Here is a 19454-nt window from a genome sequence, read left to right on the forward strand (position 1 = left end):
CTCACAATTGGGCTGAAACAGGAAAGCAGAGATGCCTGCACACAGACACTGTCTTAAGCACAAAAGTGTGCTGAGATCATGAAACCCAGAGACCTATATTTATTGGACACAGAAGACCCAGGAACCTGCCAATGACTGACATGGAGGGCCACCTGCTTAAGGTACTTCCTGAGACTTTGGGATGATAGGCTGGTAATGGGAATAGCCCTCCAGTCCTGCACATAGGGTCTGGGGAAGTAAGTTAGCCCTTACAAAGGGATAGGGGTTTATTATTATTTTGTTGTTTTTGTATGTTTTGCCTGGATAAAGGAACATGCTCAATAAAGCCAAGATATAATTTCACCCAAATCGGTCTCCATTATATGTACCTCTGCACACATCTCTTACATATGGTGTCAGAAGTTGTGATGAGAGGTGGCCCTTGAATTTAAGAGGGGACCCGGAGACTGCCTGTGAATTTGTTGTGCTTTTGCCAGCATAAGTTCCTGCTACCAGCCTGAGCAACAAATAAAAAATCACGTGCAGAAGTTACCAGATTTAAAGGGCTACACATCCAGGCAGGAAAGCAACAACTGCACTGGAGAAAGCCACAACACCACAGTTTGACTGGGAGGACTGTGACAGACAGTGACCCACACAAGGGACTGATGCTGTGACCAGAGTCTACCCCACCACTGGTGAAAGAAAAAAAAAACCCATGGGATTTTAAAATGGCCACCCAGCTGAAGTCAAATACAGACTCTGCAAGAATGGAGAAAAAAATGTATTCCTGGTGTAATGAGCCCAGCAACACGGAGCAGTGTCCCTTCAGGCCTTATTCGGATGATCCCTATGTGGCCCCAGAAAAAGGGCAGCAGCCAGAGGAATATTTTTTTCAATGTGCCAAGGATCTGCAGCAGCAATGTGGTGTGGTCACAAGAAAATGCAGAAGTTTTTCTTAGCAAGTGCACATCTAGTATCACTGATGAGAAAAAATGTGTGCACAGTACTAATGATATCTCAGAATCTGCAAAAGTAAAGAAGAAGAAAAAGAAAAAGTCTACAGAGACGCCAGTGAGAGCTACGAACTCTGCAAGCAAAGCCTGCCCACCTTTTGGACTACCAGCTAGGCTTCTAGCGAATACAGTTAAAACAGCTGCAATAGCGCCTCCCGAGGTCAGGGGAAGAATACACCTGAAACTGGAGGACAAGATGTGGCATTCATGTAATGAACCCTACCCCATGGAAGAGTGGCCCTTCTGGTCCTATGAGGATACAGATAAGGATGAAAATATCTCTTATGGGGAACCTGAACCGAGTCACACCCACAAAACACCCCAAGAATGGTGGCGGTGCTTACATTTGGTACGCACTGAACAAACAGGTCTCTATGACCCCGAATATTCCTGCAGCTAACGCAACTGCAAGAAAAGCCTGGCGGATACAGTGAAGCTGCTGAAGTTTCAAATCAAGACAGAGACCCCAGTATCCCTGATTGGAAGGAGTCGTCCAAAACAAAAAGGCAGAAAAAGAAAAGCGGTGCTTCACTTACCGTGGAAGGAACAGACACATCCACATATCTCATGGAGTAAAGGGGGGATCGAAATGCCCTGCAGCCTAGAGAAAATTGAGGATTCATCACGCGGATAACAGAACATAAAGAGGGCCCAAGGCAGAAGTCGTGTAACCCAAAGAAGTGTCTGTCGGTACTAAAAGTGAGGAACCATCAACCAACTATACCAGGGATGTGGAGCCAGAACCAGTAAGTGACGATCCCTTGGCCAGTCCTGAAGATGCAGTGCAAGCTGCTGGGCATAACTGTGATCTGCTCTGTGAAGAAGAGAAACTGGAGAGAGAAAATAACGCTGAGCTACAGAAGACTGAGCTCGCAATTTACTCTGTGGCCAAGACCGAATTGGAGGATCTAAGGATGGATTTAGATACTGCGAATGCTACTATTACCACCATGGATGAAAAGCAGAGCAAGTCTGACTGAATGATTGCTAACCTCAAAAAGAAATACGCAGACACACTGAAAGAGATTATAGTCTCTCAGAAAGAGGTTCACAATTGCCATAGCAAGTTGGAAGTTTCTCAGAATGAGATTCATACAACTTGCATAAAACTGGATGCCTCACACCAAGAGATCAGCAGTTGCCGCACAGAACGGTAAGTCTCTAAAAAGGAACTTCACCATCTTGCAGAGGAGCTTGACATCTCTCAAAAAGCTGTCAACAGTCTAAGTATGGATTTTAAAGTCTCTCAGAAGGAGCTTCACACACTCAACCTAGAGATAGAAGTCTCATGCCAAGAGACCGGGAGTCTCAACTCAGAAGTGCGTAAATGGAAGGAGGACTTAAATGACACCCTGAATATTATAGAGACTGCAAGAAGAGAAAATACAAGGCTGAAATATGAAACGTTAGAAGCACTCGAGCAATGCACACAAGCAGAGCACCTACTGCAGGACCAACTGCAAGGTCTGTGTACACACCTACAGATTGCCAAAGGGAAGCAGCGATTTCTGCAAGAAGAAAATCTGTAGGCTGCTAAAGAAGTACAAGTGCTGCAGGAACGTCTAAGAACCAAGTATATCCTTGCAGAACAGCATGAGCATCTGAAGGCTAACCTGAGCATCACAAGAGCATTGCTGGAGGCCAATCTTAGTGGCCAGGTGACTCTGTATGAGATGGAGCACGAGAAGGTCCAGAAACTAGAGAAAGTGATGGAGAAGCAGAGCATCTGCTCCATCCCCAAAAGTCAGAATGCCCAGAAGAGGAGTTGAAATCATAAGCAGCTACACTGGTGATGAAATCTGCAGAGCTCCAAAATATGAAGGATATTTGGAAGCAAGCTCAGAGAATGCACCGTGAAGAATGAAGACCCTGAGAGGAGAATTGCAAGATGCACTAAAGAAACAGGGATCTCTCGCTGATGAGTTGAACTTGCAGAAAAGCCTAGAAGTGGAAGAGCTAAAGCTGGCAGCTAAACACACATCCCAGAAACGTACAGCTCTGCAGACGCAGATTGCTGAGCTCAAGATACAGCTCGCCAAAAAGGAAAAGAGTGAAGAGGTGTCCATTTGTCAAGTGGCTAGCCTGACACTGTGCAATGAGGCCAAGATGCCCGATGACCGCAAATTGCTGGACAATGAGAGGGCCCGGCTGGTGCTGGACAACATCTGGGAGGAGCACGGGCAGCTGCAGATCAGAAATAGGGAAAAGGATACAGATTTAAGCCTTGCTCTGAGTCAGCTCTGAGATGTGAAATCACAACTCAATTCCAAAGAAGCTGAACTGGCAAATGCATGGAGTGGAAAAAGAAGTGCACAAGGACAGCTTCAAGAGCTGAAAACTCAAATAGCTATTCTTGAATGCTCTTTAAGTGATACCATGAAATGGCACGAGTCTAGGATAGTAGAAATAGATTCCGAACATCAGACAGAATTAAAAAGTACAGTAAGCTGGCAGAGGCTTTGCAAGACCTGAGCAAGGGTTACAAGGAATGGACATTTAGTGCTAAATTGGAGTCCATGGAAAAGATGGCGAGAGAAAGCTATTTGCGTAAACTCTCTACGACTGTCCCCATACAGTCTGCCTACAAAGAGAGGATCGCCTGACGCTGGGGAAATCTCATGACCACGCAGTCAGTAGAAAGACTGTACGTAGGAAAAAGTCCTCCTTGAGCGACTGGAGAGTTCTGAGCTCAAGCACCTTCTTGTGGAGACATTACTGACATGGAGAAAGGACTCCAATCCCAGCAAGATTAAGGGTTCTCTTGCTCCATCCACTCTCATTCGAGCCACTGAGATATCTTGAGTGAGAGTGGAAGATGGGCTTTGGCCATGGTAAGCCCAAGCTTCCCGCAAACAGGGGAGGTATGTAATAGGGACTTATCACTGTTTGAGAGAAACTGCCTTTACATCCAGCAGTATTCTGGTTAATTGCACACAGACAATCAACCAGAGTCCACCTGGCTGATCAGGACTTTTAGAAAAGCCTGGTGTGAGAAACAGGACATGGATTCCTGAGCTCATAATTGGGCTGACACATGAAAGCAGAGAAACCTGCACACAGACACTGTCTTGAGCACAAAGGTGTGCTGAGATCAAGACACCCAGAGACCTACAGTATATTTCCTGCACACAGAAGACCCAGGAACCTGCTAGAGACTGACATGGAGGGCCACCTGCTTAAGGTACTTCCTGAGACTTTGTGGAGATATGCTGGTAATAGGAATATCCTTCCTGTCCTTCATATAGAGTCTGGGGATGTAAGCTAGCCCTTACAAAGTGTTAGCGGTTTGTTATTTTGTTGTTTTTTTATGTTTTGCCTGAATAAAGGAACAGGCTCAATAAAGCCAAGATATAATTTCACCCAAATAGGTTTACATTATATGTACCTCTGCACACATCTCTTACAAGGTCGTAGGGTTTTCTCACTCAATATGGGTCTATAGCAGCTGTACATACTGTATTGCTCACTATCTATGCTACTTCAGAGACAATTCCACCCAACAGTTGGACATTCTATACTGCTATCGTATTCTGGGGAATTGGACCCCATCAACTCTAGGTACTGTAGCTACAATCTATATCCTAGAATCATACAACCCTATGTGCAGTCTGCCCTGTACTCCACACTTGCAGTGCTTTGATCCTACAAGATCACCCTAGAGCAGGCCTGCACAACTTGTACAGTGAGAAGGGCCGAACTGCTCCAAGGAAAAAAGATTTGGGCCGCACGGGTCATCTCTCCTCCAGCACCTCTCATCATCATCCTCATATATCTCCCCCAGCACCATTCATCATCATCATCCTCATATCACCTTAAAAAACCCATCATCAACCTTTGCAAGACTCCCCAGCGATCTCTCATAACCCCATCTCTCCCCCACACCCATACACATAACACTCCCTCTCCACATCAAACACACAATACCACCTGCACACCACACACATCCCACCACCATGCACCTCACATCACGCTCCCCCTGCACCTCACATCACTCTCCCCTCCCCCCTGCACCTCACATCACTCTCTCCCACTGCACCTCACATCACTCTCCAACCTCACAAGGAAAACAGAGTTGGGCCCCACAGCCCATTTCAGCAGCCCCCCACAGCCCATTTCAGCAGCCCCCACAGCCCATTTCAACAGCCCCCCAGCCCATATCAGCAGCCCCCACAGCCAATATCAGCAGCCCCCCACAGCACATATCAGCAGCTCCTCACAGTCCATTTCAGCAGCCCCACAGCCCATATCAGCAGCCCAACCACAGCCCATATCAGCAGCCCCCACAGCCCATATCAGCAGCCCAACCACAGCCCATATCAGCAGCCCCCACAACCCATATCAGCAGCCCCCACAGCCCATATCAGCAGCCCCCCACAGCCCATATCAGCAGCCCCCCACAGCCCATATCAGCAGACCCCCACAGCCCATATCAGCAGCCCCACAGCCCATATCAGCAGCCCCCCACAGCCCATATCAGCAGCCCCCCACAGCCCATATCAGCAGCCCCACACAGCCCATATCAGCAGACCCCCACAGCCCATATCAGCAGCCCCCACAGCCCATATCAGCAGCCCCCTGCATGACAGCCCACCCCAAATGTCAGCAGCCCCCCGCATGAATGAACTGCCCACCCCCAATGTCAGCAGCCCCCCGCATGAATGAACTGCCCACCCCAATGTCAGCAGCCCCCCGCATGAATGAACTGCCCACCCCCAATGTCAGCAGCCCCCTGCATGAATGAACTGCCCACCCCCAATGTCAGCAGCCCCCCGCATGAATGAACTGCCCACCCCAATGTCAGCAGCCCCCCACATGAATAAACTGCCCACCCCCAATGTCAGCAGCCCCCCACATGAATGAACTGCCCACCCCCAATGTCAGAAGCCCCCGCATGAATGACCCCCCCCATGCTTACCTGATGATGGTAGTGGCAGGGTGAAGCGCGAGGGAAGCGCCCCACAGCCCATATCAGCAGCCCCCACAGCCCATATCAGCAGCCCCACAGCCCATATCAGCAGCCCCCCACAGCCCATATCAGCAGCCCCCCATTTCAGCAGCCCCCCGCATGAATGAACTGCCCACACCCAATGTCAGCAGCCCCCCGCATGAATGAACTGCCCACACCCAATGTCAGCAGCCCCCCCGCATGAATGAACTGCCCACCCCCAATGTCAGCACCCCCCCGCATGAATGAACTGCCCACGCCCAATGTCAGAAGGCCCCCGCATGAATGAACTGCCCACCTCCAATGTCAGTAGCCCCCCACATGAATGAACTGCCTACCCCCAATGTCAGCAGCCCCCTGCATGAATGAACCCCCCCCCCCATGCTTACCTGATGATGGTGGCGGAAGGGTGAAGCGCGAGGGAAGCGCGCTCTAGCAGCAGACCCGGAAGTTCCGGGTCGTGCTATACTGCTAGAGCGCGTCATCCTGCTGGAGCAGGCTGAGGGGGGAGGGGGATCGGGAGGGGGGAGGGGGATCGGGAGGGGGGAGGGGGATCGGGAGGGGGATCAGGAGGGGGGAGGGGGATCAGGAGGGGGGAGGGGGATCAGGAGGGGGGAGGGGGATCAGGAGGGGGATCAGGAGGGGGGCCAGGAAGGGAAGAGCACACAGTCACACAGACACTGCTGGACCGCGCTCCTACTTAATGCTGGAGCGCGCTCCTTCTGTCCTTACCAGGAAAGGGGGTTGAAGGGGGTCCATTGCTGGCCGCATGGTGTGCCCCGGCGGGCCGCATGTGCAGGCCTGCCCTAGAGGGTACAGATCCCTATCGTTTGAGCTTTATATTGTGGTATTATATCAGTCAATTATTGAGCTACAGGAAACGGAGGGCGTTGCACAGCCGAAGAAAACTCCACCAGGAAAGGTAAGTGCAGTAAAACGTCTGTTTATTGGTTAAAAAAAACACTCTAACGCGTTTTGCGCGGGAGGCGCTTTATCAAAGAGACTTTGGACCCTAAGGCTGTGCTTATAGTGGAGAGGGGAGTGGGGGGTGGAGGGAGTGGGAGCATATGTATTGTGACATAATGTATATAGCCGCCGGCCTTGCTCCCCCGCTGGCTCGGCGCCCGGCACCCCCCCCCACCCCGCATATTCCCCCGATGGGTCATCCGCGTGCCCACCGCTTGTTCCCCCGATGGGTCGTCCGCGCCCCCCCCCCGCTTGTTCCCCTGATGGGTCATTAACGCCCCCCCCTTGCTTGTTCCCACCATGTCTCATCTGCTCCCCCCCCCGCCCGGTTCCCCGATGTCTCGGCCACATCCCCCCCCCGCAGTCAGCAGTAGCAGGAGGAAGCGCAGAGGCCTGAGGCAGCGGGGCTTCCCTCTTCCTTCCCCCCCTTCCCTCTTCCTTCCCCCCCTTCCCTCTTCCTTTCTCCCCTTCCCTCTTCCTTTCTCCCCCCTTCCCACTTCCTTCCCTCCCCCCATTCCCTCCCCCCCTCTCTCTCTCTCTCTCCCCCCCCTCTCTCTCTCTCTCTCTCTCTCTCTCCCTCTCCCTCTCCCCCTTTGCTTTCTCCTCTCTCTCCCTCTCCCTCTCTCTCTCTTTCCCTCTATCCCACCCTTGCTTTCTCTCCCCCTCTCTCTATCCCCCCCTTCCCCTTTCTCCCCCCTTGCTTTCTCTCCCTCTCTCTCCCTTCTCCCCCCTCTCTCTCTCCCTTCTGCCCCCCTCTCACTCTCTCCCTTCTACCCCCCTCTCTCTCCATTTTCCCCCTCCTCTCCCTTCTCCCCCCACCACACCACTCCATCCCCCCCACAGCAGCAGTAGTCTGTTTGCCCCCCCCACCCCACAGTAGAAGTTGTCCATTTGCCCCCCCCACCCCAAAGCAGCAGTAGTCCGTTTGCCCCCACACCACACAGCAGCAGTAGTCCGTTTGCCCCCATCCCACAGCAGCAGTAGTCCGTTTGCCCCCCCCAGCCCACAGCAGCAGTAGTCCGTTTGCCCACCCCCACCCCACGGCAGCAGTAGTCCATTTGCCCACCCCCACCCCACAGCAGCAGTAGTCTGTTTGCCCCCCCACCCCACAGCAGCAGTAGTCCATTTCCCCCCCCCCCAACCCCACAGCAGCAGTAGTCCATTTCCCCCCCCCTCACCCCACAGCAGCAGTAGTCCTTTTGCCCCCCCCCACCCCACAGCAGCAGTAGTCCTTTTGCCCCCCCCCCCACCCCACAGCAGCAGTAGTCCTTTTGCCCCCCCCCCCCACCCCACAGCAGCAGTAGTCCTTTTGCCCCCCCCCCCACCCCACAGCAGCAGTAGTCCTTTTGCCCCCCCCCCACCCCACAGCAGCAGTAGTCCTTTTGCCCCCCCCCCCCCACCCCACAGCAGCAGTAGTCCTTTTGCCCCCCCCCCCCACCCCACAGCAGCAGTAGTCCTTTTGCCCCCCCCCCCCACCCCACAGCAGCAGTAGTCCTTTTGCCCCCCCCCCCCACCCCACAGCAGCAGTAGTCCTTTTGCCCCCCCCCCCCACCCCACAGCAGCAGTAGTCCTTTTGCCCCCCCCCCCACCCCACAGCAGCAGTAGTCCTTTTGCCCCCCCCCCCACCCCACAGCAGCAGTAGTCCTTTTGCCCCCCCCCCCACCCCACAGCAGCAGTAGTCCTTTTGCCCCCCCCCCCCACCCCACAGCAGCAGTAGTCCTTTTGCCCCCCCCCCCCCCCACCCCACAGCAGCAGTAGTCCTTTTGCCCCCCCCCCCCCCCCACCCCACAGCAGCAGTAGTCCTTTTGCCCCCCCCCACCCCACAGCAGCAGTAGTCCTTTTGCCCCCCCCCCACCCCACAGCAGCAGTAGTCCTTTTGCCCCCCCCCCCCCCACCCCACAGCAGCAGTAGTCCTTTTGCCCCCCCCCCCCCCCACCCCACAGCAGCAGTAGTCCTTTTGCCCCCCCCCCACCCCACAGCAGCAGTAGTCCTTTTGCCCCCCCCCCCACCCCACAGCAGCAGTAGTCCTTTTGCCCCCCCCCCCCACCCCACAGCAGCAGTAGTCCTTTTGCCCCCCCCCCCCACCCCACAGCAGCAGTAGTCCTTTTGCCCCCCCCCCCACCCCACAGCAGCAGTAGTCCTTTTGCCCCCCCCCCACCCCACAGCAGCAGTAGTCCTTTTGCCCCCCCCCCACCCCACAGCAGCAGTAGTCCTTTTGCCCCCCCCCCCACCCCACAGCAGCAGTAGTCCTTTTGCCCCCCCCCCCACCCCACAGCAGCAGTAGTCCTTTTGCCCCCCCCCCCCACCCCACAGCAGCAGTAGTCCTTTTGCCCCCCCCCCCCACCCCACAGCAGCAGTAGTCCTTTTGCCCCCCCCCCCCCACCCCACAGCAGCAGTAGTCCTTTTGCCCCCCCCCACCCCACAGCAGCAGTAGTCCTTTTGCCCCCCCCCCACCCCACCCCACAGCAGCAGTAGTCCTTTTGCCCCCCCCCCCCCACCCCACCCCACAGCAGCAGTAGTCCTTTTGCCCCCCCCCCCCCACCCCACAGCAGCAGTAGTCCTTTTGCCCCCCCCCCCCCACCCCACAGCAGCAGTAGTCCTTTTGCCCCCCCCACCCCACAGCAGCAGTAGTCCTTTTGCCCCCCCCACCCCACAGCAGCAGTAGTCCTTTTGCCCCCCCCACCCCACAGCAGCAGTAGTCCTTTTGCCCCCCCCCACCCCACAGCAGCAGTAGTCCTTTTGCCCCCCCCCACCCCACAGCAGCAGTAGTCCTTTTGCCCCCCCCCCACCCCACAGCAGCAGTAGTCCTTTTGCCCCCCCCCCCCACCCCACAGAAGCAGTAGTCCTTTTGCCCCCCCCCCCACCCCACAGCAGCAGTAGTCCTTTTGCCCCCCCCCCCACCCCACAGCAGCAGTAGTCCTTTTGCCCCCCCCCCACCCCACAGCAGCAGTAGTCCTTTTGCCCCCCCCCCCCCACCCCAAGCAGCAGTAGTCCTTTGCCCCCCCCCCCCACCCCACAGCAGCAGTAGTCCTTTTGCCCCCCCCCCCCACCCCACAGCAGCAGTAGTCCTTTGCCCCCCCCCCCCCACCCCACAGCAGCAGTAGTCCTTTTGCCCCCCCCCCCCCACCCCACAGCAGCAGTAGTCCTTTTGCCCCCCCCCCACCCCACAGCAGCAGTAGTCCTTTTGCCCCCCCCCCACCCCACCCACAGCAGCAGTAGTCCTTTTGCCCCCCCCCCCCCACCCCACAGCAGCAGTAGTCCTTTTGCCCCCCCCCACCCCACAGCAGCAGTAGTCCTTTTGCCCCCCCCCCCCACCCCACAGCAGCAGTAGTCCTTTTGCCCCCCCCCCCACCCCACAGCAGCAGTAGTCCTTTTGCCCCCCCCCCCCACCCCACAGCAGCAGTAGTCCTTTTGCCCCCCCCCACAGGAGCAGTAGTCCTTTTGCCCCCCCCCCCACCCCACAGCAGCAGTAGTCCTTTTGCCCCCCCCCCCCCCACCCCACAGCAGCAGTAGTCCTTTTGCCCCCCCCACCCCACAGCAGCAGTAGTCCTTTTGCCCCCCATCCACCCCACAGCAGCAGTAGTCCTCTTCCCCCCCCCCACACCCCACAGCAGCAGTAGTCCTTTTCCCCCCCCCCCACCCCACAGCAGCAGTAGTCCTTTGCCCCCCCCCCCACAGCAGCAGTAGTCCTTTTGCCCCCCCCTCCACCCCACAGCAGCAGTAGTCCTCTTGCCCCCCCCCACAGCAGCAGTAGTCCTTTTGCCCCCCCCCCACCCACAGCAGCAGTAGTTTTTTTGCCCCCCCCCCCACCCACAGCAGCAGTAGTCCTTTTGCCCCCCACCCCACAGCAGCAGTAGTCCTTTCCCCCCCCCCCCCACCCCACAGCAACAGTAGTCCTTTTGCCCCCCCCCCCACCCCACAGCAACAGTAGTCCTTTTGCCCCCCCCCCCCCACCCACAACAGGCAGTAGTCCTTTTGCCCCCCCCCCCCACCCCACAGCAGCAGTAGTCCTTTTGCCCCCCCCCCCCCCCCCACAGCACAAGTAGTCCTTTGCCCCCCTCCCCACCCCATAGCAGCAGTAGTCCTTTTGCCCCCCCCCACCCACAGCAGCAGTAGTCCTTTTGCCCCCCCCCACCCCACAGCAGCAGTTGTCCTTTTGCCCCCACCCCCACCCCACAGCAGCAGTTGTCTTTTGCCCCCACCCCCACACCACAGCAGCAGTAGTCCTTTTGCCCCCCCCCCCCACCCCACAGCAGCAGTAGTCCTTTTGCCCCCCCCCCACCCCACAGCAGCAGTAGTCCTTTTGCCCCCCCCCCACCCCACAGCAGCAGTAGTCCTTTTGCCCCCCCCCCACCCCACAGCAGCAGTAGTCCTTTTGCCCCCCCCCCCACCCCACAGCAGCAGTAGTCCTTTTGCCCCCCCCCCCACCCCACAGCAGCAGTAGTCCTTTTGCCCCCCCCCCACCCCACAGCAGCATTAGTCCTTTTGCCCCCCCCCCCCACCCCACAGCAGCAGTAGTCCTTTTGCCCCCCCCCCCACCCCACAGCAGCAGTAGTCCTTTTGCCCCCCCCACCCACAGCAGCAGTAGTCCTTCTGCCCCCCCCCCCACCCCACAGCAGCAGTAGTCCTTCTGCCCCCCCCCCACCCCACAGCAGCAGTAGTCCTTTTGCCCCCCCCACCCCACAGCAGCAATAGTCCTTTTGCCCCCCCCCCCCACCCCCACCCCACAGCAGCAGTAGTCCTTTTGCCCCCCCACACCCCAGCTTCCTCTCTCTCTCTGCATGTGCTTGAAAAATTAAAATGGCTGCTCTCTAGTGTAAGTTAATTTCTGTGCTGCTCTCTGATTGGACGGCAGTGGGTCACGTGACTGCACCTCCTCTCCAGCAAGCACAGAAACACAGATTTGCCTGTAGCCAAAAGCTGAGCGAAGTTCAGCAAGCGTGAGCAAGCAAGCGGAAGCTTTCACTCAGAATGACACCATAACATATAATGGGTCCCTGAATATATGCTAAGCGCGCCTCAGCGCGGATCAGCAAGCACTACGCCACTATAAACACAGCATAATGGTCTTTCACTGCTTTGTAGTGAGCCCTCTCCATCCTGCCCAGCTACCCCCCCCTTTCATTTTACGCTGTTGTCTTTTTTATTTACTTTTGTATGTAATAGGATCCTGTCGATTAGTCCAATAGGCCACACCGAATGCATCCATGATATTAGACTCAGAGTATCCCTATCTTTGAATCTAATTGCCAGCTCCCTCGCCAGGGAGATAAAGGTTTCTTTGTCTGAGCATAAATGTCTCAGTCGAAGGAACTGGCCTTTAGGTAACCTTTTAACAGAGATTTTTGATGGCTGCTGTCAGCTCTTAAAATGTGTTGCGTGCATTTTCTTTCTATAAATATCTGTCTGTATGCTACCATTGATGTTGATGTAAAGCAACAGATCAAGATAGTGAATATGATTTTGGTGAATATAAAAAGTGAATTTTAAATTAAATGTGTTAATATTAAGTGTATCAATAAATTGGTGCAATGTGTTTTGATCACCTTCCCAAATTAATAACAAATCGTCGATGTAACGTTTGTAAAAAACGATGTTCTTCCTAAAGCAATTAGTGTCACCAAAATAAAAGTGCGCTCCCAATAACCGATAAATAAATTAGCATTCGACGGGCAAAGGATGTGCCCATCGCAGTGCCCCGTGTTTGTAAAATAAAGTGATTATCAAAAAGAAAATAATTGCGTTAATAAAATAAGTAAAACATACAGAACCCCAATAAGCTCATATTGAACCCCCAAAATAACCACAATATATATATATATATGCGTATAAGGTGTCAAAGAGGAGTGCTACTAAGCATGGCAATATATATTTAAAACCAGAGACAGAACATGAAACACAGACAGAGCTCAGTGCTACATCCATTAACACAGATACACGGTACAGTGCCTATATATAAATTTTAAATGGTTAAAAGCTCACTCCACTTCACCTCCACACTCAATGGGAACCTACATACAGTTTGATTGTGACAAATCTAATACAGAGTGCTTTTCCTGATAATGTACAGGTTAATAAGAGCTTCAATCAGACTTAGAACTATGCAACTAATTTTGACAGATTTATTATAAATCATTCTTCCTGGTAATGCACAGGTTATTAAGAATTTATTTAAGTATTAGGACCCTTGAGATGTGGTATGCCTTGGAGGGGCTCAAGGGCTTACAACACTTTGGCCAAAGGGTTAAACTAAAAGACCACTTTATTCAAAAAATATCTATATATATATATATATATATATATATATATATATATATATATATATATACACAGCTCAACCCCGTTATAGCGCGATCTGCTATAACGCGGATCCGCATATAACGCGGTTTGAGCGTGGACCCCGAATTAAATTTTTTTTTTTTGCACATACACGGCACACACTCACTTCACACTGCATACACTCACAGCACACTGCACACACTCACAGCACACTGCATACATTCACAGCACACTGCACACACTCACAGCACACTGCACACACTCACAGCACACTGCACATACTCACAGCACACTGCACACTCACAGCAAACTGCATACACTCACAGCACACTGCATACACTCACAGCACACTGCATACACTCACAGCACACTGAAAACACTCACAGCACACTGCACACTGCACACACACACACAGCACACAGCACACTGCAAACACACAAACTGACACACAAACAGCACACACTCAAGCATACACTCACAGCACACTGCATACATTCACAGCACACTGCATACACTCAGCACACTGCACACACTCACATCACACTGCACACACTCACATCACACTCACAGCACACTGCACACACACAGCACACTGCACACACACACACTGACACACACACACACACACACACACACAGTCTCACACAGTCAAATACACACACACACACACACCGAGACACACTGTCTCTTTAAGGGAGCTTGTTCTCGCAAGACGGAAGCAGAAGCAGGAAGCAGAGACAGGGAGAAGAGCTGCCAGATGCCGGGTAAGTGCTGTGTGCTGTTGCTGCTGCCCCACCGGGTCTGGGAATGCTGGGAGAGTTCTCAGCTTTCCCCCTCCGGCGGACACGGTACCACCACAAAAAAAAACATTTTGGCGGCCATTTTTTTCCGCAACCCCGTTTATAACGCGGTGGTCGCGGGTGGCCCCCGAGGACCGCGCTATAACGGGGTTAAGCTGTGTATATATATATATATATATATATATATATAGAGGTATCAGTACCGTGTTAGCCGAGCTTCAATAATCAAAAAATATTTATGAGTCATTACTGACACTAGCGAACTCTCTTCCCATGAGTGCTGAAGGCCATGTCTGTACATACTGTGCTATATGTATGCACACACAGCTGTCTCTCACACATACTAATACTCCTTATTTTTCCATCCATATACACCAATAGGGACCACATAGTATCCACACACACTTTTAGTTGTGCTACAAACTCTCACATTTCCACACCCACCCACACCATTTATATCCCTCTCACTCCACACACACCTTGTGTAGAGCACTGTATATACTGTGGGCTCTCCATTCATTTTTATTCACACTCATACACATACACACTCTTTCTTCAATTGCTTTCAGTTACCCTTTGACACCTCTAGCCATAAAACACATCCACACTGGGGGAAGGACAAGCACAGATAACATTCCAAGAGACACTGTTTTTAAGTTATCCTTGCTTCATTCATTGTAACATCGCCGGAAGAAGAGATCAGTGTATCTCGAAAGCTCGCACAAATAAAAGCATTTCGTTAGCCACAGAACGGTATCATCTATTTATTTTTTGATTATATATATATATATATATATATATATATATATATATATATATATATTTTATATATATATATATATATATATATATATATATATAATATATATATATATATATATTTATAATATATATATATATATATATATATATATATATAATCAAAAAATAAATAGATGATACCGTTCTGTGGCTAACGAAATGCTTGATATATAGGCACTGTACCGTGTATCTGTGTTAATGGATGTGTTTCATGTTCTGTCTCTGTTTTTAATTAAAAAAAGTAATTGAATCCAAAATAAAAGTATATAAAAGTAAAACAGATAGCTGCGTGTGTTGTAAATAGTGTCTAACCGCAGTTATTCCTTGATGAGGACTTTTTTACTAAACATACTGTATGAGACCCATTTATGTATCTTCTTTAATAGTACAATGTTTATTCCTTGCTCCCTTCCCTACTGCTTGTATTTGTGTTTACATCTTTAGTGCGACAGGCTCCTGCCTGTCACATATATTTATGGTATGCGCATCTGTTCTGTGCATTACGGTAGTGTCTCCTCTCTGTTCCCTGCATCTACGTGTGATTATCTTGATTCACATTAGGTTACAGCTGAGCGGGGTGAAGAGAGATTGGTCTGACAGGGGGGGAAGGATGGAGAGGGCTCACTACTAAAGCAGGGAAAGACCATTAGGGTCCATAGTCTCTATGATAAAGCGCCTCCCGTGCAAAATGCATTAGGCCTGGGACCCGCTGCGCCCGGTGGCGCGGGGGGCCGCACGAGCGTTCCCCACCAGCAGGGGAATCCTCCCGAGCCGGTCCGAGTCCCCCCTCACGGCACAGCTCACTACACGCTGTGACGCGTCAGCCGCCAGGGGATTCAAGAGAATTGTAATCCCAAGCGTCGACGCGTCACGTGGTGTGGCTGTGAGCCAATGAGGAGGGGAGGCTTCGGGAGGAGGGGAGGCTTCGGAAGGCGAGGAGGCTTTGGGAGAAGGGGAGGCTTCGGGGAGCGGGGAGGAGAGTGTGGAGGGAAAGCAGCGTGAGTGCCTTTCTGTGTGTGTATGTGTGTGTCTGAGTGCCTTTCTGTGTGTGTGTATGTGTGTGCCTGAGTGCGTGAGTGCCTGCCTGTGTGTGTGTGTGTGTGTGTGTGCATGAGTGCCTGTCTGTGTGTGCCTGAGTGTGTGTGTGCCTGAGTGTCAGCGGGTGAGTAGGGCAGCACGCAGCATTTCCCTCCTGCAACCCGGGAGCCCGAGCCCGTCGAGGGGGGGGGCGGTAGCGGGTCCCTCCGCTTAAACCACGCCCCCTCCGCTTAAACCATGCCCCCTCCGCTTAAACCATGCCCCCTCCGCTTAAACCACGCCCCTCCCTCCCACTCCAGCCTCGGCTCCCGCTCCCTACGGACCGCATATCGCGGTCTGTGTCTGTCAGCGCCCTGCCTGTCTGCAGTGTGGGCGCGCTGACTGAGGGAGCGGGGCCTTAGCCTTGCAGTGTTTTTTTAACCCACATGTGCCAACAAACAGAAGTTTTACTGCACTTACCTTGCCTGGTGGAGTTTTCTTCGGCTGTGCACCGCCCTCCATTTCCTGTTCTCTCTGTTCTGCTGTTTGGATTGGAGCACGCCGTGCAGTTCAAGTCACTCTGCCTACAAGGAAGTCAGTGAGTACTGTTACTGTACAATATTCATGTTTCACATCATCAGCCATGCCACTGGTTGCTACTATTTACTCATTTTTATTGCTGTTCAATCAAGCTAATGTGATACCTTTGTGTCACTGTAGATACTCCTATAATTGCTGGGCAAGAGGAACTGCTGCTTTATATGCCTTTTATACTTGTTCACTGCTACACATTACCTATGGACATTTACCTGTGTTGAGGGTTTGGATGTACTGTTTGGGTCTGCTACCCTGGTAATCAATTATAGAGCTACCATCTATCACCCAGGAGATTGTAGTACTACTAGTTCCTCATAGAGTAGTAGCACTTACATCATGAGTATAGGCTCCTAGATCTTAGGCAGCTTATTGTATCAATTACTAATAGATGCTCAATACAGTTCACTTTTTAATTTTTAGATACAGTGGTATCCAGTTTCTCCCATTTCCCCCACCTTTATTGTGGGTTTATAATATCTGTTATTTTATACAACTTTAATAGGAGCCCGGACTGTACGTTAGTCCTTTACTCCTATATATATTTATTCAATCCCGGTACCTACCTTAGTACTGCTATTATGATCTTTTCCACGTAGTTGTTCGATATTAACAACCATTATTTTATCCTATGGTTTTGTAAATAAAGTTTATTAATCTAATTTCATTTATCATCCAGCAGGGTGACAAAGTGCCCTCAACTGGGTTTTCTTTTTCTTGTTTAGTCTATATCCTTAACCTAACACAGGGGAGCACCATCACCACCGACATATTATTTGTAGCTGGAGCAGGGTACCCCATCTAGAATTATAATAATACAGTAAGCGCAGCAAAGTCCGCCAATAGGAAAGGAAGGGTAATCCCTGCCCTGAAGATTTTACAATCTAAGAAGCTATCTAGGCCCCCATTGAGGACTTAGGTAGTTACAGTGACAATCAATGGATGTACTGTAATGGCTTAGATGTTATTGTTATTATTTATTGTAATGTATTTTTAATTTATTTTGTAATGATTTTCAATGGGCAAAGACCTATTAGCCACATTTGGCTAATACGACTATTGCCCATTACTGTGAGGGTGGGGGTACTCTTATTGGGGTAGGGGTGGGAGATGGGGTAGTGCCCCTGGAGAGGATGGTTAGGCCTCCTGGGTGTGTGTGTGTGGAGGGGGGGTTTACCTCTTCTTTACCTTAGCAGTTAGTAAAGCCACTAGGCACTAAGGTAATAAATGGGGGTACAGTAAATCATGCATTTTAATAGTGTACATTTGTCTTTATTCTAGCTTACCAGTGTGGATATTTTGACCCACATTGAGAGGGCTTAGGTAGCCACAGTGACAGTTAATGTTTTTATGATTGAACTGTATGTTTAATGTTCTGTTCTATTTTTTAATAGGTGTACATTATTATGCTTAATATCCAAACCTGTTATTAGCCACATTTGGTTAATAGGGATATTGGGCATTAGTCTAAAGGGGGGGTCAATTTGTTTGGGGGTAAGGTGGATGGGTGATGGGGGTAGTTTCCCTGGGGAGGGTGGTTAGGTCTCCCAGGGGTTGAGGGGGGGGGGGCGGGGGCATTAAGCCCTTCATATATTACCTCAGCGGTTGCTGAAGCATTGCATGGCAATGCTTTAATATGCCCTAAGTTTGCCAAGGGGGGTATGTAGTTGTAGTTTATTTTTACCTCTTTGTAGCCCTTTGTGGTCAGCTACAGTAGTCAGAAAACCATGACAAGTTGACCCATGGCCTACTAAGGCATTAATATGTACTGTAAGGTATTGTAATTACTATTTTATCATCTATTTCAGGTTTGTTTAGCTTATCTTGCCTATGCATATGCCAAGCAATGCTTTACTAGCCACTAAGGTACTGTAGCCAACAGGGTTAGCTAGTGTATTTCTTTTTACATTTATTAACACCTTTGGTTCCTGTAGTATACCTTGGTAACCACAGGCATCAAACTGGTTAATGTTATTTCAATTAGCGGCTTCTGTAATAATAATGTTCGGGACCAAAACCCCTCCAATGGATTAGGTACTGGAGTCTCCCTCTGGACACCCTGGAGGCCAGGAGCATCTAAACTTTGAACTCCTGTTATCCTTCCACTAAAACAGGTTCTGAAGGATTAACTGGAACAGGAGACATGTGATACTGCACCCAGGGTTTTCGTAGGGAAACATGGATGACAGACGGAATCCTCATGGAGGCTGGAAACATAGCCGGTATGCCACCGGATTGACCCTCTCGATGATAGGGAAAGGGCCATTGAATCTGGGAAATAGCTTCACCTTTAACCTGATGTTTTGGGTTATCATTTTGAGTTATATTTTGGGTTTGTCCTACCTTATCACCAGAATGATATATCACGACAATGCCAGTCTGCCTGCCTCTTTTGCCTGGTCACCGCTCTCCAAAGTTTTCCTGGATCTTCACCATAGCTCCTGTAGCTGCTAGATCTTGTTTTCCATGGCTGGGACTCTGTATTCAACTCCTGATGAGGGAAGAGCTGAGGGATGAAAACCATAGTTTGAGAAGAACGATGACCCCTGCGATGACTAGCTCTATAGTTGTTATGGGAGAATTCCACCCATGGCAAGAGGTCTGCCCAGTCTTCCTGAGTTTTCAGAGATTAAACAATGGATGTATTGATCCAAGGACTGGTTAGTCTGCTCTGTTTGTCCATTATACTGGGGGCGATAGGCAGACAAAAAATGTAAGGACACGCCAAGTTGCTGGCAAAAAAAACGCCAGAATTTAGAAATGAACTGAGATCCCAGATCCCACACGATGACTTGGGGAGCTCCATGAAGTCGGAATATCTCGTTGATGAACACTTCAGAAAGTTTAGCGGCATTAGATAATCTATTCAAAGGGATGAAATTAGCTTGTTTGGAGAACCGATCCACGACCACCAGGATCGTGGTCAAACCCTCAGAGAAGGGGAGCTCCACAAAAAAGTCAATTGAAATGTGAGTCCAAGGCCAATCCGGGATCAGGAGAGGTTATAATAGCCCCATAGTATGATTCCTGTTTGTTTTTGTCCAAGCACAGGTAGGA

General features: G+C 51.2%; 1 long non-coding RNA gene across 1 annotated transcript in view; it reads left to right on the forward strand.

Moving 5' to 3' along the window:
- The first annotated feature begins 16300 nt into the window (after positions 1–16300).
- The window catches only part of LOC142471229 (uncharacterized), a 39202-nt gene continuing 36048 nt past the window's right edge, over positions 16301–19454 (forward strand). Inside the window, exon 1 of the long non-coding RNA XR_012789376.1 lies at positions 16301–16401. This is a non-coding gene — a long non-coding RNA (uncharacterized LOC142471229). The remainder of the gene's footprint in view (positions 16402–19454) is intronic.

The sequence above is a fragment of the Ascaphus truei genome, chromosome 1 (genome assembly GCF_040206685.1).
Source record: "Ascaphus truei isolate aAscTru1 chromosome 1, aAscTru1.hap1, whole genome shotgun sequence".
Lineage (NCBI taxonomy): Eukaryota > Metazoa > Chordata > Amphibia > Anura > Ascaphidae > Ascaphus > Ascaphus truei.